Source organism: Rhipicephalus microplus, chromosome 3, assembly GCF_043290135.1.
Source record: "Rhipicephalus microplus isolate Deutch F79 chromosome 3, USDA_Rmic, whole genome shotgun sequence".
Taxonomy (NCBI): domain Eukaryota; kingdom Metazoa; phylum Arthropoda; class Arachnida; order Ixodida; family Ixodidae; genus Rhipicephalus; species Rhipicephalus microplus.
Genome location: NC_134702.1, coordinates 109,690,813 through 109,714,347, shown reverse-complemented (window position 1 = coordinate 109,714,347; position 23,535 = coordinate 109,690,813). Strand labels below are relative to the sequence as shown.

The following is a 23,535-nucleotide window of genomic DNA, read 5'->3' as shown; positions in this document are numbered from 1 at the left end:
TTTAACCGAGCAGCAGAGATGGGAGATCAGGAGAAGGAAGTTAGCGCCAGTGTGCGTGGGGTGGTCCGCCTCGTGGGCAAAGCTTTTTGTCTTCCATGACAAAGGAGGAGAAGAAGAGGATTTTCACCTGAGGGTTGAAGACTCGAGCTACAGGCAAGAGTGTGTGTCTACCGCTATCGAGTGAAGATGCGTGACAACAGCTGCGTGTGTGAAATCGACGTGTTTTCGGCGAAGAAGTTTGGAGCCTGGAGAGCGGTCAATTGAAGACGCGAGGTTTCTTGGAAGAGAAACTTCGGGGGCAGCGGAACGACAACAACGCTGGACTTTGAGTGAGTGGTTCTCGGAAGAGTATCATCCAGACTTTTGTTCCAAGAACTTTGGACTGAATAAGTTTTCTAACTCTTTAGTCTTTAGGTGTCTTGGTTGTTCGATGCATGCGACTGCATTGTAGTGCGTATTGTTGTCTGTGTCCGTTGTTTCGAGTGTGGCTGATTGTACTGCTTAGTACGTTGCTTGATTGGTGACATATTGTATTCAACTATTGTCGAGTGTGCATACTTGTGTATCGTTTTGATCTGCCATAATTGAGAATATAATTTTGTTTTGTTTATCAACTCTCGGCTCTTACTTGTTCTTTAGACCACAGCCAGCGTCCGCTGGTGCACCAAATAGGACCACTTCTAAATTGTCCACGCTTTCTTGGTGCGGTTCGGAGGGCCAATACTTCGGCCCTTGAAATTAGCCCGGCGATCGCCTCCCGAATTAATGGGACCCGTGAATATCATACATGTTTGCAGTTCAAACAAGACCTCAAAGGGAGGTACCAGGAGATATTGTGTCCGTACAGCCTGCGTGGCAAGCTCAATTGCCCATTTTAGGTCTTTGACCTCCGAGCTGAGGAGCATTAGCCGCAAACGCTCCCGGAGGGCCTAAGGAGAATGTGTTGATATGTTGGGACATTTCCATAATATATGTTTATGAGATGCTCTTTCTGTTATACATAGGTTGCATTTATTGTCTAGGTACAAGTGTGGGTAGCTCCTGTGAAGGTGCACAGGGTTTGGGTAGGAATTCGTCTGCATCAGGGCAAGCCCATCCCCGGAGCAACACACTGAAGTCAAACAGGCAACTAGAGTGGCAGATAAACCGAAGCAGATCAAAACTTATGCCAAATCTAGAAGAACCATCCAGCTTCGAAAGAGGCTCTAGAATTTCATCGCATGTGTGGATCAACTCAGAAAAAAGTAGGATGTTACAAGAAGGATCCAGAGGTGACGCACACATCTTATGAAGTGCCTTACGCAAACCGCATGGTTCTTGAAATTCTCCGCTTCCTCCTCCTCTGTTTATGTTCTCCCTGAGCTTAAGTATCTGAAACTTGTGGAGAGTGCTGTAACCACAGCATCAACAATGCTGTCAAAGTTCCAGTAATTCGTCCTCTTCATGATGAAAATCATGGCGAACCTTTAAAACACCGACCTTGCACTTCGCTTCAATAATTCCGAAGCAACGGTATCTGGTGTTCCCAACAAGTGGCTGCACATTACATATTGTCGACTTAACCTTATGATAATCTAGCTAGAGAGCATGAGGTGCTACAGCGTACTATGCCACAAGGTTTCTTAGATTTGTTTGGGTATAAAGCCTTGGTCTTTTGCCAAGGTGTGTAATCAAAGAGAGAGCGGGAAGGTATGTAGAAGGAACAAAAATCTGGTTTCGTTATGCTGAACGCCGTCTAGCTCTCTACAGTCAACACAGTACAGTTAACATTACACAGTACAGTTAACATTCTCTGTACCTTCTATTGCTCTGTGATTTGCTGGCTTTCAAACTGGTTGGGTAGAGCAAAAAACGAGCCCTCGCAAATCCCTTCTTTCAATACCATTCCGCTGTGTTTTAGCATGTGCTAACTTTTTGATTACTTTAATACTGTACCATACTGTTTCTTATCAGGAGTAGTAATGTACTGATTGCTAAATAGAATAAACCATTTCACTATGTTAGTGTCATGTAGTCTGCAGTTCTTTTGTTTGAGAAGATTGGTGGACAACCTTGTCATCCGATCGTCCTTCTGCAGCCCGATCCACTGTAGGGCTGCCGTCGACCACTCACGGCTTCAGCGGCACAGATCACTCTCACAGCGGCAGCGGCGTGAAGCACTCGCACGGCTTCAGAAGCGTCTTGCCGTGTTTGGCCCAGGACCTTCGTTGGGCATGCTGAGCGTTTCAATTTCGCCCTCCTTTGAGAGCGATGAGAGCCGCTCCACCAGGCCCACAAGTTCATCTGTGCCAAGCTCTGCTTGCTCCACGTAGGCATATTTTGACCTCACACTGAGTGAATGCGAAGGTATTCATGTACCTGTGGCTATATTCTATGTGTTGTGAGATTGAATTGCAATGTACAATTGTATTGAGTCATCTATTGTGAGTGTGACGTGGCATGAGCGATGGACTTGTGTGAAGGTTAAGGGACGTTCGTCACTATGTTTGTTGATAGCGGAGGAGAAAGGATTAACATGAACTTTTTATTTCATGGCATGGGTGGAACGGCTGACGGCGCACGGATACGCTACGGTGTGCAGCGCCGTTGAGTCGGACGTCGCGTCCAACCCAGCAGTCAGGGTCGCAACTCCGAGGGTCCAGGATCAGGCCACGGCTCACGACAACCACACCCGGTAGGCCTCGTCCACGAACCTGCTCCCGGCCACTGCACCCAGGCAGGAGCCGTTCAGCAGGTCTCTGCCTTGGACCTTGAACAGACACACCGGAGCTCGACCTGGCCGACATGTACGGGTCTCACGTCCGGCTCAGGAACGCTGCCAGGAACTCGTCCTCTCGAGCGGCGCACCGCTTCCTCTGCCTTCGTGGCCTCAACCCTCGAGCTCTCTTTTCCGCATGCTCCTTCTTCTTGGCCAGGGCACCGCCAGGTACCCTCGGGTGCACACTGCAGCTCATGAGCTCGTGGCCCACGTCCGAGTCTGGCGCGTCGCTCGGTACAGCTCGGCACCGCTCGGCGATCCTCGATTCAGCCAGCAACTCCCCTGGCATCTGAATCCTCGGCCACCCTGAATCCTCGCCTGGCTCCATAGTCCTCCGTGCACACGCCCGCGTCTCGCTCGGCAGAACATCTCGCTCGTCCCTTGCTGATGTGCGACACTCTGGTGACACCGGCGCTTAATGGCATGGGTGCGGCCACGGAGCAGTCAACCCGCATCGGAGACGTGATGCTCCATGCGGGGCATGGCCAGCCCGTCCAGCGAAAAGCGTGCGCCGAGACGCGATGCTCGACGCAACCGTGACCATTAGCCAGGCCACGTTCATCGCTGTGTTGAACGGCTGACCGTGGAGACGCCTCGCCGTGATCCGCGATGCCCTCGGCAAGGAAGAGAACAGCAGGCCAGGCCGTGCCCCGAGATGCAGTACTCGTGCCGGCAATGCCGCCCCAGCTGGTAGTTGGACGACAGTAGCGTGGACAGCCGCGTTCCCTTGCCGGAACCTGGATCGCCTGCGTCCGACGCTTCGGCCCGCTGTCTCCCGTCTGCCGCTGCTCCGGCTCGTCCCAAGCCACAAAGCCTACTGCCACGTAATGGTCACACAAGGCCCAATCGTGGCACGCCACCTCTATGGGCCACCACAGGTCATCAGCTGATTCGCTGACACTCAAGCGCACATTACTCGCGCCTTACCCCGCACTTGCGTCGTCGTTTTCTTCACTCATCACAACTTGGTTACAGTCTTTCAGAGTGTGGGGATTGTTCGTGCTCGTTTGTGTGGTTTTGAATATTATGAGATAATATTCTTAAAGTGGGGGGCAGTGTCACAAAACGAGCGCTCAAAAAGGGCGCGCCGCCAAATTCTCGCGACGAAGCGCCGGAAGGATGCCTCGAGGTCAACAATAAAAAAAGAAAACAAGGATCCAAAGACTCCCAGAAGCGCGTTTCTCTCCCCTCTCGGAAAGGTAGGTTCGCCAACGAACCTCCTCACCTCACATCGGCGGCCGAGCAAGCCCTGGAAATTTTTCGATGAAAAGGGGCGTGGTGATGCCGGGTTGTGTCATCCGTCACGGACGGCCGTCAAACCGTCTCGCGCTTTTCCCCAGCCTTCGCTGCGCATCGCGCCGACTGAATGATGAGAATTTTCTGGAATCGTGCGCGGAAAGTATTTAACCGAGTAGCGGAGATGGGAGATCAGGAGAAGGAAGTTAGCGCCAGTGTTCGTGGGGTGTTCCGCCTTGTGGACGAAGCTTTTTGTCTTCCGTGACAAAGGAGGAGAAGAAGAGGATTTCCACCTGAGGGGTGAAGACTCGAGCTACAGGCAATAGTGTGTGTCTACCGCTATCGAGCGAAGACGCGTGACAACAGCTGCGTGTGTGAAGCTGACGTGTTTCCGGCGAAAAAGTTTGGAGCCTGGAGAGCGGCCAATTGAAGACGCGAGGTTTCCTGGAAGAGAAACTTCGGGGGCAGCGGAACGACAACAACGCTGGACTTTGAGTGAGTGGTTCTCGGAAGAGTATCATCCAGACTTTTGTTCCAAGAACTTTGGACTGAATAAGTTTTCGAACTCTTTAGTCTTTAAGTGTCTTGGTTGTTCGATGCATGTGACTGCATTGTAGAGTGTATTGTTGTCTGTGTCCGTTGTTTCGAGTGTGGCTGATTGTACTGCGTAGTACAATGCTTGATTGGTGACATATTGTATTCAACTATTGTCGAGTGTGCATACTTGTGTATCGTTTTGATCTGCCATAATTGAGAATATAATTTTGTTTTGTTTATCAACTCTCGGCTCTGACTTGTTCTTTGGGCCACAGCCGGCATCCGCTGGCGCGCCAAATAGGACCACTTCTAAATTGTCCACGCTTTCGTGGTGCGGTTCGGGGGGCCAATACTTCGGCCTTCGGAATTAGCCCGGCGATCGCCTCCCGAATTAACGGGACCCATACAATCATACATGTTTGCAGTTCGGACAAGACCTCAAAAGGAGGTACCAGGAGACATTGTGTCCGTACAGCCTGCGTGGCCAGCTCGATAGCCCATTTTTGGTCTTTGACCTCCGAGCTGAGCAGCATTAGCCGCAACCGCTCCTGGAGGACCTAAGGACAATGTGTTCATATGTTGGGACATTCCCATAATATATGTTTATGAGATGCTCTTTCTGTTATGCATAGGTTGAAATTATTGTCCAGGTACAAGTGTGGGTAGCTCCTGTAAGGGGCACAGGGTTTGGGTAGGAGTTTGTCTGCATCAGGGCAAGCCTATCCCCGGAGCAACACACTGAAGTCAAACAGCCAACTAGAGTGGCAGATAAACCGAAGCAGATCAAAACTTATGCCAAATCTAGAAGAACCATGCAGCTTCGAAAGAGGCTCGAGAATTTCATCGCATGTGTGGATCGACTCAGAAAAAAGTAGGATGTTACAAGAAGGATCCAGAGGTGACGCACACATCTTATGAAGTACCTTACGCAAACCGCATGGTTCTTGCAATTCTCCGCTTCCTCCTCCTCTGTTTATGTTCTCTCCTGAGCTTAAGTATCTGAAACTTGTGGAGAGTGCTGTAACCACAGCATCAACAATTCTGTCAAAGTTCAAGTAATTCGTCCTCTTTATGATAAAAATCATGGCGAACCTTTAAAACACCGACCTTGCACTTCGCTTCAATATTTCCGAAGCAACGGTATGTGGTGTTCCCAACAAGTGGCTGCATATTACATATAGTCGACTTAAACTTATAATAATCTAGCCAGAGAGCATGAGGTGCTACAGCGTACTATGCCACAAGGTTTCTTAGATTTGTTTGGGTCTAAAGTCTTGGTCTTTTGCCAAGGTGTGTAATGAAAGAGAGAGCGGGAAGGTATGTAGAAGGAACAAAAATCTGGTTTCGTTATGCTGAATGCCGTCTAGCTCTCTACAGTCAACACAGTACAGTTAACATTACACAGTACAGTTAACATTCTCTGTACCTTCTATTGCTTTGTGATTTGCTGGCTTTCAAAATGGTTGGGTAAAGCAAAAAACGAGCCCTCGCAAATCCCTTCTTTCAATACCATTCAGCTGTGTTTTAGCATGTGCTAACTTTTTGATTATTTTAATACTGTACCATACTGTTTCTTATCAGGAGTGGTAATGTACTGATTGCTAAATAGAATAAACCATTTCACTATGTTAGTGTCATGTAGTCTGCAGTGCTTTTGTTTGAGAAGATTGGTGGACAACCTTGTCATCCGATCGTCCTTCTGCAGCCCGATCCACTGTAGGGCTGCCGTCGACCACTCACGGCTTCAGCGGCATAGATCACTCTCACAGCGGCAGCAGCGTGAAGCACTCGCACGGCTTCAGAAGCGTCTTGCCGTGTTTGGCCCAAGACCCTCGTTGGGCATGCTGAGCGTTTCAAATTCGCCCTCCTTTGAGAGCGATGAGAGCCGCTCCACCAGGCCCATAAGTTCATCTGTGCCAAGCTCTGCTTGCTCCACGTAGCCATATTTTGACCTCACACTGACTGAATGCGAAGGTACTCATGTACTTGTGGCTATATTCTATGTGTTGTGAGATTGAATTGCAATGTACAATTGTATTGAGTCATCTATTGTGAGTGTGATGTGGCATGAGCGACGGACTAGGTTACAGTCTTTTAGAGTGTGGGGACTGTTCACGCTCGTTTGTGTGGTTTAGAATATTATGAGATAAACTTCTTAAAGTGAGGGGCAGTGTCACGAAACGAGCGCTCTAAAAGGGCGCGCCGCCAAATTCTCACGACGAAGCGCCGGAAGGATGCCTCGAGGTAAACGATAAAAAAAGAAAACAAGCATCCAAAGACTGCCCGGGCGCGCGTCCCTCTCCCCTCTCGGAAGCGTAGGTTCGCCGACGAACCTCCTCATCTGACATCGGCCGCGGAGCAAGCCCCGGAAATTTTTCGATGGAAAGGGGCGTGGTGATGCCGGGTTGCGTCATCCGTCACGGACGGCCGTCGAACCGTCTCGCGCTTTTCCCCAGCCTTCACTGCGCATCGCGCCAACGAAATGATGAGAATTTTCTGGAATCGTGCGTGGAAAGTATTTAACCGAGCAGCGGAGATGGGAGATCAGGAGAAGGAAGTTAGCGCCAGTGTGCGTGGGGTGTTCTGCCGCGTCTGTCGGTGAAGGTTTTGTCCTTAGTGACAAAGCAGGAGATGAAGAAAGTATGCGCCAGAGTGCGTAGGGTGTTCCGCCTTGTGGGCGAAGCCTTTTGTCTTTACTGACAAAGGAGGTGAAGAAGAGGATTTCCACCTGAGGGGTGAAGACTCGAGCTACAGGCAATAGTGTGTGTCTACCGCTATCGAGCAAAGACGCGTGACAACAGCTGCGTGTGTGAAGCCGACGTGTTTCCGGCGAAGAAGTTTGAAGCCTGGAGAGCGGCCAATTGAAGACGCGAGGTTTCCTGGAAGAGAAACTTCGGGGGCAGCGGAACGACAACAACGCTGGACTTTGAGTGAGTGGTTCTCGGAAGAGTATCATCCAGACTTTTGTTCCAAGAACTTAGGACTGAATAAGTTTTTGAACTCTTTAGTCTTTAAGTGTCTTGGTTGTTCGATGCATGCGACTGCATTGTAGTGCGTATTGTCTGTGTCCGTTGTTTCGAGTGTGGCTGATTGTACTGCGTAGTAAATTGCTTGATTGGTGACATATTGTATTCAACTATTGTCGAGTGTGCATACTTGTGTATCGTTTTGATCTGCCATAGTTGACAATATAATTTTGTTTTGTTTATCAACACTCGGTTCTGACTTGTTCTTTGGGCCACAGCCGGCGTCCGCTGGGGCGCCAAATAGGACCACTTTTGAATTGTCCATGCTTTCGTGGTGCGGTTCGGGGGGCCAATACTTCGGCCCTTGGAATTAGCCCGGCGATCGCCTCCCGAATTAACGGGACCCATGACAATCATACATGTTTGCAGTTCGGACAAGACCTCAAAGGGAGGTACCAGGGGACATTGTGTCCGTACAGCCTGCGTGGCCAGCTCGATAGCCCATTTTTGGTCTTTGACCTCCGAGCTGAGCAGCATTAGCCGCAACCGCTCCCGGAGGGCTAAAGGAGAATGTGTTGATATGTTGGGACATTTCCATAGTATATGTTTATGAGATGCTCTTTCTGTTATGCATAGGTTGCATTTATTGTCCAGGTACAAGTGTGGGTAGCTCCTGTGAAGGTGCACAGGGTTTGGGTAGGAGTTTGTCTGCATCAGGGCAAGCCCATACCCGGAGCAACACACTGAAATCAAACAGCCATTTAGAGTGGCAGATAAACCGAAGCAGATCAAAACTTATGCCAAATCTAGAAGAACCATGCATCTTCGAAAGAGGCTCGAGAATTTCATCGCATGTGTGGATCGACTCAGAAAAAAGTAGGATGTTACAAGAAGGATCCAGAGGTGACGCACACATCTTATGAAGTGCCTTACGCAAACCGCATGGTTCTTGAAATTCTCAGCTTCCTCCTCCTCTGTTTAAGTTCTCCCCTGAGCTTAACCTCACATATGAACCAATGCAACACTGAAAAGTTGATTGTTATAATGAAGCTGTTCTCCGGCTGCAATGACCATCCTACATCGTCCCAGTTTTTAAGAGCTCTAATGTAAATGTCCTTATTTAGAAACAAGGCAGCAGGACATTTCTATGCACGTTTATTCCCACTTTCCTGTACATCAGGAAGTTAACTGCCTGCGTGTTCACTTAGCCCTATGGATTTCCACAACACCTTGCCATCAAAGCAACAGCAGATATTTATTGTGCAAGATCTCAGTGAAATGCCATCTCTAGATAATGTGGGGCAAACATACCTATGCAAGAATTTTCTATCATATGCTGTGGCAGGCGGGACGAGACGAAGTAACGTGGTCACAACCGAGACCTTGTGGCAGACGAAATGATATGAATTCATCTCATCCCGCCTGCCACAAGGTCTCTGTTGTGACCACGTTACTCCAGAGCCAAGAACATATGCTCCACTGACACGGAACAAAAGAAAGAAGAGGCCCGCGTAATGGCGGGCTTCAGAAAAAATGGATACCCAAAAAACTTCATACGAGCCGTCACCCGCCGCGCAGAGCTACAGACGATACCGAAACCCCAATCAGCATTGACAGCCCTCCCAAACGCATACCAGTCCCATACGTACAAAGAATCAGCGAGATGTTGACGCGGGTCTTCAAAAAAAAAAAAAAAGAGGTTACCTTCACGCACGTGCTTTCATGTACGCTTGTTGTTTACAAAATCCCGTGCAATGAGTGCCCTTTTTTGTATATTGGTGAGATAAAAAACCTTTTCAAACAGGACTCAAACAACACGCCAACGACGTCCGGAAGCTCTGAAAAAAGTGCAGCGTTGGCACCGAGCATTCTGAGATGTTTGACAACTAGATAAATTTTGACGCAACGACCATCCTTGAAACCAAGACTAACTAGAGGAGAAGGTTAGTACTCGAGTCGTGGAATATACCAACGTTACTAGAATAGCTTCAGTTGTAAAACTCGGCGGAGCTGTGCGGAACCGCTGCTTGTCCGTGCGCTTCGTGACGCGGCAGTCGCATCGGGCTTCACCTCTCCCCTACCGCCGGCCGCGTCGACGGGCGGCAGGGGAGAGCTAAGGTCTTTTAAGGTCACTGAGCAAAGGTCTTTTGTGCCTGGTGCTCTTAAGCATCCATCTGCAGCTTTAACGTGCATGTTGTCAGGCATCGAGTGCGTCATAGAGCGACACACTAAGTCAAACCAGGTTTTTGGCGACCTGTCCTGGAGAATTCTAGAAGAGATGTCAGAAAATATGCTTAGTCGTGTTGGGTACCCCTTGCACTTTCAGGAGCTCAGTGCACGCATTATTAAATTTTACCTTGCAACACGCATGCATTTCTACTCCAGATTTCTGGAGCAGCATCGAAGTTCCAGTGCTCAAGTAAAGGCAGCGAGAAAGCGGGCAAAGCTGCTGTAGGCTTCCACCCTGGGGAAACTTTTCTTTGCCAGAAATTATATTGTACATAGCTTGTGTGAAGGAAATTTCATTGTCTGTTTTTGCTTAGGTGTTATAGGTATGTCCACATTATATATATATATATATATTTGTAAAATTCTGGAATTGTAACCTGTAGTATTTGTCAGTTGTGCGTTGCTTCCTCTCTCTCTCCTCTTTCTTTTTATTTATTTTTTTTTTTTCCCTTGGCAGTAAGTGTTCCTGCTCCGCTGCAGCCTGCCATCTATATTAGGGCCAGTCAAGTTGCGTGCCCACAGCCTTTTCCCCTGAATATCTCCCATAGAATAGCGCTTCTTTTTTTGGTTTTTTTTTTTTAAATAAAGTCATTTCATTTCAAAACGTGAGTTGTTGATTCTTAACGGTAGGGCTGTTCGTTTTCTGAATCGTAAAGCTAGTTGACAATTGACCCAAATAAGATTAAATCAAAGGTGTTTTCACTAGCTAGTTGACAACTGACCCCAATCACATTAAGTCGCATTGTAACATACAGAGAGCAAGAAACTCGCGAACCTTTCCATTCACGTAATGGTGGATGACCACGAAAGCTTTTTAACACACGATATGGGATTGATACGGAGTATAGGAGAAAGGTAAGAACAATATTTCGTCGTGATCGTGGATGGTGATAATTTCTAATATAGAAATGCGTGTGCGCACGCGCACACACTTTTATTTCAACAACTTTGAAAATAGCGGTTACTAACTGTAATCACCTCAAAGTGCACATCCAAGGGTCAGAAGGTTTAAAATCTAAGTCCCATTGTAATATTGACTGTGGTGCATATCCTGTTGATTAGCCATATACACTCGGGTTCTAAATCATGCTTTTAACGGCGTGCGGCTTTGGTGGTGACCGCGTGTTATTAGCAAACACATCGGACATTCCTTTTCCAACGCATCACGCGCTTCAGAGACAGTGGGAGCCCTTGTCCCCGGACAGTAAAGTACATGGAATCGTAGCCATATAATCTCCGCTTTAAAAATCGGGATGGAGATATTTTCCCATTACTTCTCAGGAGTGAATTAGCTACCATTTGATAGTGGCGGAAACAGGCGAACGGCCGCACATCTTTCACAGGCACGCGACACCAGCCTGTAAAGAATGAAGTGTGAATTGGCCAGAGTGTAAACACTTTTCGGGCGCCTCTGGCACTTTCACAAACTTTATGCGGGCATCATCGAATTACCTTTAAAAGTACCCGTGTATCTAACTGCTACATTTCTGAAACAGCGGCGGAGACCCAGTTTTGAAGTGAAATATACGAGGAAATATACCAAGCCGCTGTGGGTAAATACCGGTTTCGCCTGGTATCACAAATTCTTTAACGCAGAGCGCCAGAAGACGTGAAAATACGCGTGAAACAGCCACAAACACTCCGTCCGCGAGAGATTTAGGCCGCAGCCGGCTGCGGCGGAGCGTCTGCTGCGGAGCAAGATGGAGCGGTGCCGCCATCTGGCGGCGGGCTGAGGAGTGGAGACACCGGCAACAGGGGCACCGGCGGAGAGTTTTACAACTGAAGCTATTCTAGTAACGTTGGCATATACTGTGACCAGCCCGAAACATCAACCGTTCTACCCCAGTGTATGCACACGAACTATGCTCCGCGACAAGACGGGAGAGAGGAGTCATTAACTGCCCTGCGAGTGCCTTAAGGGGAGATGCGGGTCGAAAAACGAGAATTTTCTAAAAAATTATCGATTTTTTTGTTTTCACCTGTTTTGTTAAGATTAGTACCTCTACTATTCTGAAAAAAAAAATCTATGTCGAGAATCAACTGGAAATGCTTTAAAATTGCGTCTGAAGAGCACAAGGTGGCTGTCAAAAGGCCGAAAGTGTGTCATCTTCGAGCACCTTGCCGCTGATAATGCGCCGCTGCTCGCCATTGTCGACCGCATGAGGCGAAGAACCGAGCCTCACTCTTCAAATAGCGACGGTTTCCCGCGCTGCTGCAACGCAAAAAATAATAAAGAGAAGCGCGCTTTTGCCACCTTTTTCAAGCGCCGCGACTGGCTTTTAAATCACGTGGTACGGATCGGGAGCCGCCATTGGCCGCTGCGCGCCTGTGTGTGCTGTGAAGCCTACTTGCAGGATCCGTGTCTCGTCGAGCAGCACAGCTGAACAACGCTTTTCTCGAGTGCTTATTCGTTATGGATGAAGAAAGCCGTAGGAAGCGCGGTCACCGGCCTGTGAGGTTTCACGCGGCGCACAAATTTCAAGGACGCCGGCGCAAATCAAAGCCGAACACTCAAACCATGAAAAGATCGTCTGCTGCCGCAAAACGTAGTGGCAATGACGCCGATGCGCCCGACGAGTTTGCCGCGGCATTCGAATATGTGAGTGCCTCCCAGAAAAAGATCGGACTCTTCGAAAACGAAGAAAAATCACAGGATGACGAGTCTTCGTTTATTGCTGATGTGACAGCACTGAACATGCTTGTGCGCGGTGCAATGTGTCCGACGTGTCGCCATTTGGGATTACGTGTCCGGGAACCGGCCGACAAGCGGAAAGGACTTGCGTCGTTCGTCGAACTCCACTGCCCAAACAGTGAGTGCCCCGAGACTATTCTTTCGGCGACATATACTTCGCGGTGAGTAGCTTCAGGCGGGGAGGCCAGCGTGAGCGTGGCGGGTGACGGACTGACCGCGAGGAGAACATACGACAGCGGGAGGTCGCGCGATAGCTACGCTGTCAACGTGAAAGAGCCGTGAGGGCCAAACCTATGGTGCTGGCGCATTTTAATGGCAGTGGCCACTACAAGGAGAATTTTTCTTTCTTGTGTACAAATTTCGTCGCATTCAATGACATCTTTGATAAATAAACATGCAATTTTGACTTTAAAACTTCTTTTTCTCAAAACACAAATTTTGCCAGTTTTGTCAATGTGCCCCTCCTTTTTCGGGTACTTCTGGTGCTCAGATCTGCATGAAATTTTTCCCAAATTTTTTCCAAAGTACGAGAAATGCAATTATCTTGTTTAAGTTTCAATATTCTTTTTATATATTAAAAAAAGTTATGTAAACTTTTACTAGGGTAGGAGAAATATGAACTTCCCACGTTAAAATTTTTCACGTCTAGTACATATTTTGTATGGACTTCCAAATTAGTTGTTTGCATTCCACACTTCATTTGAAACATTATGAACTATCAATGGTAAAAAATTAATGAAGTTTAGGTATGAAAAGAGGGGGGGCAAAGAGCTTAAGTTTTTCACTTTGTCATGTTGCAAAACTGAAAGTATGCAACTTGCAAGACAACTCATTATATACTCGAAATCAGCATAAAAAGTTCTATAAGCACCTCAAGTTTCATTGCTCTCGAATGAATATTAAAAAAAAAAGTGTCTTCGACCCGCATCTCCCCTTAAGACGCCGCTGCAACATAGCCCCAGTCCCCCCTGAGGAAGGAACCAAGTCAGTTCCAAAACGTCTGGTTTATGCATTTTAACATACTTTTTGATCGGAGTTAAAATCCTTTTCCAGTTTACAGAACGAACCAGACAGACATCTGTCGAATTTTTACAATCATGTGATTTAGTCTTATTGTGTCTGTAATGTTCATCAAATTTTTAACAAATAATCAAAATGGCCACAGAATTGCAGCTTTGCTTCAGCACAAAGCACATCATGGGACAAATAAGTGCCTGCCAATGGTGCCATTCCTTTTTAAGCAAGTAGCAGAGATTTAAAACGCTCCATTGTATTTTTTATGGCGCACGTCGGAAAATAACTGAAAAGAAAAGAGATGTTGGTGTTCCAACAACTGTTTGCTGTGACATGATTAAGTATTTGTTGGTGACCACGATCTTACTTATTACAACAAAATTGAAATCACTATAATAGAAAAATTTTTTCCAAAAAAAATACAAAAAGGGGCAAACACTGCTCTGATATGAACGTCTGCAATTTTTCACAATACAATTGGAGAGGGTCGAGCACAATCTTTGGTACGTTTCGCATTCAATGACCCAGAGACAAGATGCTGGAATCTCCAGTCAGCGCCTGATGGGGATTGCACCAACTCACTTGCCGCAATGACTTGAATAGGCACTCTCGTGCCTATTCAGGTCATTCACATTGCCGGTGAAACTGTGTGATACCAAGGACACTACGTCAAGCTCGCACTATCCATGTTTTAACGAGATGGTAGAACGAGCTGTCCCAGAGGCAAAGCAACTTCTCATCAAGACTGCCTTTGAGACAGCAGGTTTCTACAACGCCCTAATAAAATGAACAAAACCGTCCACAAGGAAAGATGCTACAATCCCCAGTTCAGCACCAGATAGGAAGAACGGTGACACACCTGCCTGTGCACACGAAGCTTTTAGAGCCTAGGACTACCTTCCAAGCAGGTGACTGCAACACTGAAGGAGATCTGCCAGCATCAAAATACATACTATAACAGAGGTACAAGATACCTAGCACGTCTACCTCCTGGGTCAGCGGTCACAGGGTTCAACAGCCACAATTCCAAGTGATACCCAATGATTGTAGTCTCCGAAGATCATTTGTCATGGCCAATGAAGATGGAGAGGAGTTCTGCCGCATATTCATTCCCACAGCTCAACAGCACTGACATCCCCACAGCCACCAGGACCCCATACCCAACCTGAAATCGCTGAAAGCTATGACGCTTTGTTGAGGAGTACCGAGACCAGCAATCTTCTTTCAAAAAAGAGATGTGGCCACATGGAATTGCTGTGTGCGTTATCGACCTCGCGAGTGCTACTAACACTATTACCCTTTTTCAGCCAGATGCTTGTTGAAAAAACGCTCTTTTACTGTCAGCGATCAACGCGTTCTGTGTGTCTGCAGGCTGGCTCGCTCAGCGTCTCTGTTTCCTCTAGAGCCCTCGCTTTAAATTCTCCAATCTTTCTTCAAGTAATTCACAATTCATTTTCATCGCATGCGAAAGCAACGAAATGCATGGCTATTGACAGCGCCAAGCAGACAGGCTTGCAGAAGCCAACCACGTTTGGTCTAATGAGTCAGCTTGTCGTCAGTCAATGGCTGGTTCACATAAACTTCTCAATGGTCAACACTACGACAGATCCGGGCAAAGGCATCCTGCACTGGCTGAGGCATCAGGTGCATAAAAGTGAGGGGGTGGGGTCGAGCAAGGCCTGCTATCGGTACAATATGAATGGCCAGTGGCATGCTGCTCGGTCCCGCAAGCACTCGCCACTGCAGCAAAGCAATCATTTCACTGTGGGGCTTCATCGGTAAAAAGATTGGCATTCTTCCGCTTTCTCGTCTCTGTCTAACCTCCGAGAGCTTCAGCTAACTGCTGGCTTCCAATCCACGACTTCAGGTCTCACAGTCCACCCCACAAGTGCCAGTGCCACCAACGACTCAATGTGTCAGCGACAACTTCGCCGCCCCAGCAACCTCAAACAACACAAGTACCCACGACTATTTTTTTCCCTTTAGAACGTTCCACAGAACTTCGGTTAGTCTTGATGCTCTGGTGACAATAACGATTGCATAGGCTGAAGATGACTTTTGGTTTTGGTTGCTTGTATTTTTTCTTTGTTTCTTTCCGTGTATAATTACGTTACATTTTTTGTGTGTGTGTTTGAAATTCGATGGTTCTTTTCCCGGTCAGAGGCCTTGCCTCAATTGAAACAAACCACATAACACTAAGCCTGCATTACAGTCCCCTGTCAACAGCGAAAAGTACTTGAGTGAGTCTTCAGACTCAAATTATTCCTCCCCACTCTCAGATGTTTCTGAGCAGCACATCAGCAAGCCGTAAGCCTCAACATCTTTAACTGCACTGTTTTCTGTGTTGCAAAAGAGTGCTTTGGCACAACCTGTGCCTTGTCAGTTGAAGAGGCCACAGAAAAAAGCCTGCAATGTTTATGGACTCTCCAAACGGGCACATTCATCTCACACTTCATCAATTCTCAAATTTACAAGGGTGACGCCTTACTTACCTCACTGTCATCTCTGCCTTAGTGCACAAGCAGATTTTATTCATATACATACAGAAACTGCCCAAACAAGCCTCATCCCCCCTATGGCGGGCTGGGTGACAGGAGCACCGGAAGGCTGCTCTGCACAGCTCATGACCGGATGGCTGAAGCACTAGAGCGGCTTGAGGGCCCCATTGTCTTCTCACCTTCAACATACCTCTCACCTGACCCATTCTTGGTGTCTATTATATAATAAAGTTTTATCCTCCTCCTCCCAAACCTCACCTTCAAATATTCTAGAGTGCCCCCACTGAAAATGATATCTCCGTCCTAGTCAAAATTGATAGCTGCTCTGATGGCAGCACAAATGGCTAAGTATCCTCATAGTGTTCTAGATCAGACAAATACAATGTACAGTCGAGTGCATAATTTTAGCGACCACGGGAGCGCGTGCCGGGGCACGTCGCTGCACCTTCTGGCGGCTGCACGGCTCTGTCCGGGTGCGCATACTGCGCACGCTCGTCCCATATCACCCGGCAGCCTGCCCTTTCGCTCGTTTCAACGGCGCGCATCTCAAAACGATGCGTACGGTGCAAGGTGTCACTTCTGTAGTCACTGTGAAGACAATGAAAAAAGCCGAACGCTAATGTGACGACAGCACATCATTTGCGGGTTTCGGCGTGCTGCACATAGTGCACGTTACTCCAAGGTGATCCGCGGCATGATCACATTGTGAATGTCGACTTAGGCAATCAATAAGCTCAGCCAGCACTGTTGCCTTTTGCGCTCTCATTCGGCGAACTAACGCACGTAGTAATACACGGTCCAAATATCATGCGTCTATGAACATGCATGAAACCACCAAACGTCCAACAGCTGCAGAAAAGAGCTGAAAAAGAAAGGTGAAAAAAAACTCGGTTTATTAAGGATAAATCCTTTATTAAAGCCGCTGCGGTGGTGCAGTGGTTTCAGTGCTCGGCTGCTGACCCGAAAGACGCATCTTCACGTCTAGTCGCGCAAGCCGTATTTCGATAGCGGAGAGATACTTGAAACTAGTATACTGAGTGGACGTTAAAGAACCCCGAATGAGCAAACATTCCCAAGACGTTACTTTGATGGAGCTCTATGTCATATCTATATAATAAAATTTATTTCTCTCTCTATATCGTGGTTCTGTCATGTCAAGAGCCCGCACTTATTATTGGTAGGATACGAGCCTCGATGCAAGAGTTTCTAGGATTCGAATTTCAGATTTTCATGTCTCGTCTTCTAATACTCGAACCATAAACCCCGATTGAAGGCAACCCATTAATTGGATGCATTATAGTAGATTAAGACAAGTAAGCATGAATTAATGCGGATTGGGACAAGCAAGTGATGTCAAAAGCTTTCACTTTCGAGTCTTTTCATACTTGGGGGTATCTGGAAATGTTTTTTCCGGAAACCAAAGAAAATCACGAAGTTTGAAAGGGACGTCACCACTTTCAGTATTTCAATAGAACTCTACCCATGACATATTGTCACGGACTGCCATTTTTGCGACCCGGCGTCACGGCAATTATTGGGCGCCATACTACCCCGCTGACCGGCGAGAACTGCGGGCGCATGAAAGAGCCGGGAAATGGTGAATGGAGTGTTGTTCTTCGAACGTCGCTGCATACGTTTCATCCTTTGTCCCTAAGGCGACGTCTGCAGGGTCGTGGAAGGCCGCGATGTACCCCGAACAAGGTTTAGACTACGGGACGCACCGGCTGAGAACCACACAGTCTGACCGTTCCCACGGGAAAACTTCTGGTGGCCAAGCCGTATGACAGCACCCCAACAGGTTGTCCGTCTCGCTAGTTGAGGGCCCTCTTCTAATTAAAAAGAGGTGGGGTCAATATATTTTTTGGGGCGGAGTTTCCAAAAATGAAACGCGCATGATTGGACCCATGTAGAGGTCTCTTGTCCCCAAGGAAGAGAGCCAGGGGACACGAGGGGGATTTAAGGGGAGACGCGGGTCGAAAAGTCGCGTTTTTTTTCCAAATTTCACCTTTTCTGTTTTTTGTTGCTTTATCATCTTTATACATTATATTTTGACATCTGAAAATATCACAGCGAAATAAGCATCAGAAGTCAGTGAAAAACGCGTCTGAGTGAGCGGCAGTGACGCGCGGCATCACGAAATTTACACAAAACGGGCTGCTGTTCGCGTGCTCGCGGGGCCGCGAAGAGAGCTGTCCGCCATATTGCGGCCGCTGGCTCGTGTAGAGTTGTCCTTACTCTCCACGATCCCGGTTCTTGAAGTCTCGTACGTTCACGAAAAATCTAAAAAAAAAGCAACAAAAACAGTCTTTTCCCGCCGTTTCAAACCGCGCGCCACTAACGCAGGGCCGCCATTGGCTGACAGCACCCGTGTTTTCTTGCCGTAGTTCGCTTCACTGTTTTCCGGAGTTATTTTTCGCTGTTTTCGTGCGATGGCAAGCCCGAAAAAGGCCGTTGCCGACCATCGGAAATACAGAAGTAAGAACAAGTTCAGAGGGAAGCGGCGGAGGACGTACAAGAAAGCCACCGCCAACGAAAATGTCCGCGACGGGCCAGCGGCCGGTAGGCCTAACATCGACCACGGCAACGTCGACCATGGCAACTGCGACGACGAGATCAACGCTGCAGTGAATTTTGTGAGTGCATCGCAGAAAAAGATCGCGTTATTCGAAAACGACGTCAGGCCGAATGCCGATCGTGCCGAAAGCGTAGTGCTGTGCGAGTTGGGTGCATTGACGGCCGTCGTCGCAGGCGCGGCATGCCCCGTTTGTCACGAGAGTAAACTCGCAGTTCGGGCACCGAATAAAAAGCGGAAAGGCCTTTCGGCGTTTCTGGAGCTACACTGCGAGAATGCGGAGTGCTCGGAGAGCATCCTTTCGTCCGCGTACTCGTCGAAGCGGGTCGCGTCAGATGGCGGCCGCGGTGCAAGCAGAAGCTACGACAGCGGGAGTTCGCGTGACGCCTTTGCCGTGAACCTGAAAGTGGTGCTTGCAGCGCGTGCCGTCGGTATCGGGCATGAGCAACTTTCACGATTTTGTGCAGTAGTTGGATTGCCAAACCCTATGCACCATAAGACCTTCCATGCTATCGGCAAAAAGATTCACAGTGCGGCAGTGAAGGCTGTCTGTGAAAACATGCAAAGGGCACGCAGCGTCACCAAAGAGGTGGCTGGTAACAGTGACGTGCCAGTCATGTTTGACGGCACATGGCAAAAAAGAGGCCACAAAAGCCATAATGGTGTGGGAACTGTAGTGTCCTTGGACACTGGTTTGTGCCTGGACTATGAAGTGCTTTCCAACTTCTGCCTGGCGTGCAGTTTGCATAACGACATGGGAGGCGATGAAGAAACATGGCAGGCGTTTCATCATCCCGTTTGTGAGAAGAATTGCGACTGTTCTTCGCATGCCATGGAGGCCGAAGCTGCAGTGCGCATTTGGCAGAGGACTGTGGACTATGAGACACCCCTGCGGTTCACCATCTTCCTAAGCGATGGAGACAGCAAGGCCTACAACGGGGTCTGTGATGCCAACGTGTACCCTGACACTCCAATTGAAAAAGAGGAGTGCACCAACCACGTGGCGAAACGTCTGGGCACCGGCCTGCGGAAGCTGCCAACGCCACTTCCACGAGGGGAGAAGCTGAAGGAGACCACCATCCAGAAGCTTCAAACTTACTTTCAGGTGGCCATTGTGAACAATCGGGGAAATGTCCACAAGATGTACACTGCCATATGGGCCTCATGTTTGCACTCGTGCTCAACAGACGGTGCTGGAAGTCACAAGTTCTGCCTGCAGGCCCAGACTCGTGGTGCAAGCACCGACGTGCTGAGGCGCAGGGCCAGCCTGCACCGTGCCACACCCCCCTCCTGACCAAGGCCCAGGGTTTGGCAGTCCTCCCAATCTACAAGCGTCTCACAGATGCGAAGCTGCTTGCCCGGTGCCTCCACGGCAAGACACAGAACGCGGCCGAGTCCCTGAACAGCAAAATATGGCTGCTGTGTCCAAAGACCCGGTTTGCTTCCCGGACTGCTGTGGAAACAGCCACAGCCATTGCAGTCCTGTGGTTCAACCGGGGCCACGCGAGCTTTGAAAAGGTGCTGGAAGAGCTTGGGGTGCTTCCTTCGGAGGCCCTGGTTACCCTCAGCGACCGCCGAGACAGCATGCGCATGCACAAGATGAATGTGCGTCAGACCGCTGAGGCGAGGGCACACCGTCGCAGTGCAGCCAAGAGGGCCCGGGTGGAAGAGTCCTGCCGCACCAGCCGGGAAGGGAAAACCTACGGTGCTGGAGAGTTTTAGACAACTGATATTCCCTCTGGACATGTGTGTATGTGTTCAGCACAAGTTTCGTGCTACTGCGTTTTTCATTTTTGTAAATACAGACTTTCAAACTTTCAAACGCGTTTTTCTCATTTCGCAATTTTGGCCAATTTGCATTTTTTGCGGGAAGTGTTTCGGGCACTTAGAATGGTCATACGACGACGAAATTTGGCACACACATTGAGGAGAGTGCGTAGGGTGCCGATATCTACTTGAATCAGCACAACCTATCAGCTGTAAATATCTATTAATAAATTTAATGGTGGTCGAGTGGAAAAAAAAGGGTAGTTTGCTACACAGATGTTTTTTTCATAGTTTCAAAGTTGGAGCACAATTTCTAGCTAGATATCGGCACTCTATGGCTAATAGGGAGCAAAAGGAGCCATTGAACAACTCTCTGCATGAACATTTAGTATGCGCGAAAGTTCCCGGAAAACTTATCAAGTTTCACCATTACTTGAAACACAACTCCCAAACTATTGCACTTATGTAAAAACTGATTACAGATTTGGAATCAGGAGGAAAAACTGCATCAGTGGTCCAATTTCTGAAGCTCTAAGTTGAATAACAAAAAAAAAGTGCTTTCGAGGAGCGTCTCCCCTTAAGCGCAGGATTTTGCCCTGCTAGGCAGGCTAGTCGCTGACCAACATGGTTTAGAAACAGATCAACGAGTATCTCTTCTAGAAGTTTTTAGTGTGGCTCTGGATCGGCCGGCCACCTAAACTTAGCCGTTCGTCTAGTTGTGACGCGATATTAATGCCTGCAACGTAGACATCGGGACTCCACCTCGAGTTAGCTCCACCTGCCCGAGGTCACCTGCAAGCACTGGCCTCCCGGAGCCACCAGCATTGCAACACCGCCAACATCACAGCCGTACCAGAACTCTCTTCGACTTCTCGCATTCGATCGTCGGGCACGCAACGCTGCCAGTCATCACACGTATGCCTTCACCTGTTTATATCTTTGAACTTTCCCCTCCGTAGTTCTATTGTTGTTAGTTTGTATAGTTTGTAAAAGTTCTCTCTCGTAAGCTGATTTATTGTTTTTATATGTATTTTTTTAGTTGTATCAAGTGTTGATGTATTTTGTTAGTTGTATTGAAGTGTTGTACTAGATACCGTGTGCTGCAATATCACTAGAGTAAGGTTTGTTTTGTTCTCTCACGTCTCTGATCTCTTCACTGTCTCTGCTTGCGTACGGAACGAACTAACCTGCTGTCATTCCCGTCGCCGAATTCGCGCTAGCGACGCTAGAGTGGCAGCTTGTAAAAAAACTGGCATCCGCGACAGGGCGTTCCGTACAACAGTAAGACAGTGAGGGGTGAACGAGAACCGTGCGGACAGCGCGGTGATAGAGCCACACAGTTGAAGCGGTTACATCCTGCATATGATTGCGCTGTTTTTATAGTGGCATTATAGTGACAGTTTGCAGTATGGAGTGTATGGATTTTGATAAGTGGATCGCGCACGGTAAACAGTTAGGCCTCGATGGCGCCGAACTTAGACAATGGGTTAAGGAGCAGCAGGAACAGACCAGGCATTAGCCAGAGAAGAACGGGCACTGGCCCGGGAGGAAAAGGAAAAAGAAATGGAGAGAGAGCGCAAAGAAAAGGAGACAGAACGCGAAGAAAGGGAGAAAGAACGAGAAGCGGCAAGGGAAGCCGGAGAACGGGAAGTGCAGTTACTGCAATTAAAGATTCACCTCAGTGAGAACAGCAGTGTGAGCGGATCCAGCAGTGAGCACGGCGATGACGGGGAAGAGCCGAGTTTGTGAATACACACAGGTAGACTGCTCGTCACTTTTGACGAAGGCAGGGACGACTTAGATGCGTTTATACGCCGGTTTGAGAGCATTGCCAGAGGGCAAAAGTGGCCTGAAAGCCAATGGGCGACGGCGTTTTCGACATGTCTTACCGGAGAGGCGCTAAGCGTTTATGGCAGGCTACCGCCTACAGATGCAGCGGACTACACGAAAGTTAAAACCGCCCTCCTGAAGCGCTTTCGCTCCACGGCGAATGGGTTCCGAGATAAGTTTAATAAGGAGAGGCCCGTAGGGGGTGAAACAGCAACACAGTACGCGGCTCGCTTAAGACATTACTTTGATAGATGGGTTGATGTCACAAAACGAGCGCTAAAAACGGGCGCGTCGCCAAATTCTTGCGATAACGGGCGGGAGAAACGCCGTGAGGTCAAAAGAAAAAAAAAAGAAAGCAAACGTCCAAGGCTCCCCGGGCGCGCGCTCTCCCCGCAGAAGCGTGGCTTCACGACGAACCTCCTCACCCCACAACGGCGGCCGAGCAAGCACTCCATTTTTCCAGAACGAAAGGGGCGTGGTCATACCGAGTTGACTCATCGGCCGGAGAGGGCATTCCAACCGTCTCGCCCTCTTCCCAGGTTTCGCTGCGTATCGCGCCGACGAAAGGACGAGAACCGTCTGGAATGCCGCGCGCAAGGTATTTAACCGAGCAGCCGAGATGAGAGATCAGGAGGAGACGGAAGTGAGCGCCAGAGTGCGTAGAGATTCCGCCGTGTAGTCGGCGAAGTTTTGGTCCGTAGGGACGGCTCGAGCTACAGGCAAGAGCGTGGGTTTACCGCTATCGAGCGAAGACGCGGGCAACAGCTGCGTGTGGGAAGCCGACGGATTTCCGGCGAAGAAGCTTGAAGCTTGGAGAGTGGCCATTTGAGGACGCGAGGTTTCCTGGAAGAGAAACTTCGAGAGCTACGGAACGACAACAACGCTGGACTTTGAGTGAGTGATTCTCGGAAGAGTATCATTCAGACCTTTGTTCCAAGGACTTTGGACTGAATAGGTTTTCTATCGCTTTAGTCCTTAAGTGTCTTGGTTGTTCAATGCATGCGACTGCATTGTAGTGCGTATTGTTGTCCGTGTCCGTTGTTTCAAGTGTGGCTGATTGTATTGTGTAGTACGTTGATTGATTGGTTTGATTGGTGACATATTGTATGTAACTAGTGTGGAGTGTGCATTTTTGTGTATTATTTTCGATCTGCCATTATTGAGAATATAATTTGTTTGTTTATCAACTCTCGGCTCTGTCTTGTTCTTTGGGCCACAGCCGGCGTCCGCTGGCGCACCAATAAGGACCACTTCTAAATTGTCCACGCTTTCGTGGTGCGGTTCGGGGGACCGATACTTCGGCTCATGGAATTAGCCCGGCGATCGCCTCCCTAATAAACGGGACATGTGAGACAATTATTCTGGCGTCCGTGACAGGACTTTTTGGTGCACAGTGTGTCCAAAGTAGTGAGAAAGAGCCTCGAGTTGTCGATAGT

General features: G+C 48.5%; 1 protein-coding gene across 1 annotated transcript in view; it reads right to left on the bottom strand.

Annotated features, from left to right (window-relative positions):
• Positions 1-2,510: 2,510 nt before the first annotated feature.
• LOC142803875 (uncharacterized) overlaps positions 2,511-23,535 on the bottom strand; it is a 63,461-nt gene continuing 42,436 nt past the window's right edge. Inside the window, exon 2 of the mRNA XM_075890140.1 lies at positions 2,511-23,535. This exon is cut by the window's right edge and continues 21,179 nt beyond it. The gene's annotated coding sequence lies outside the window, so the exon portion shown is untranslated.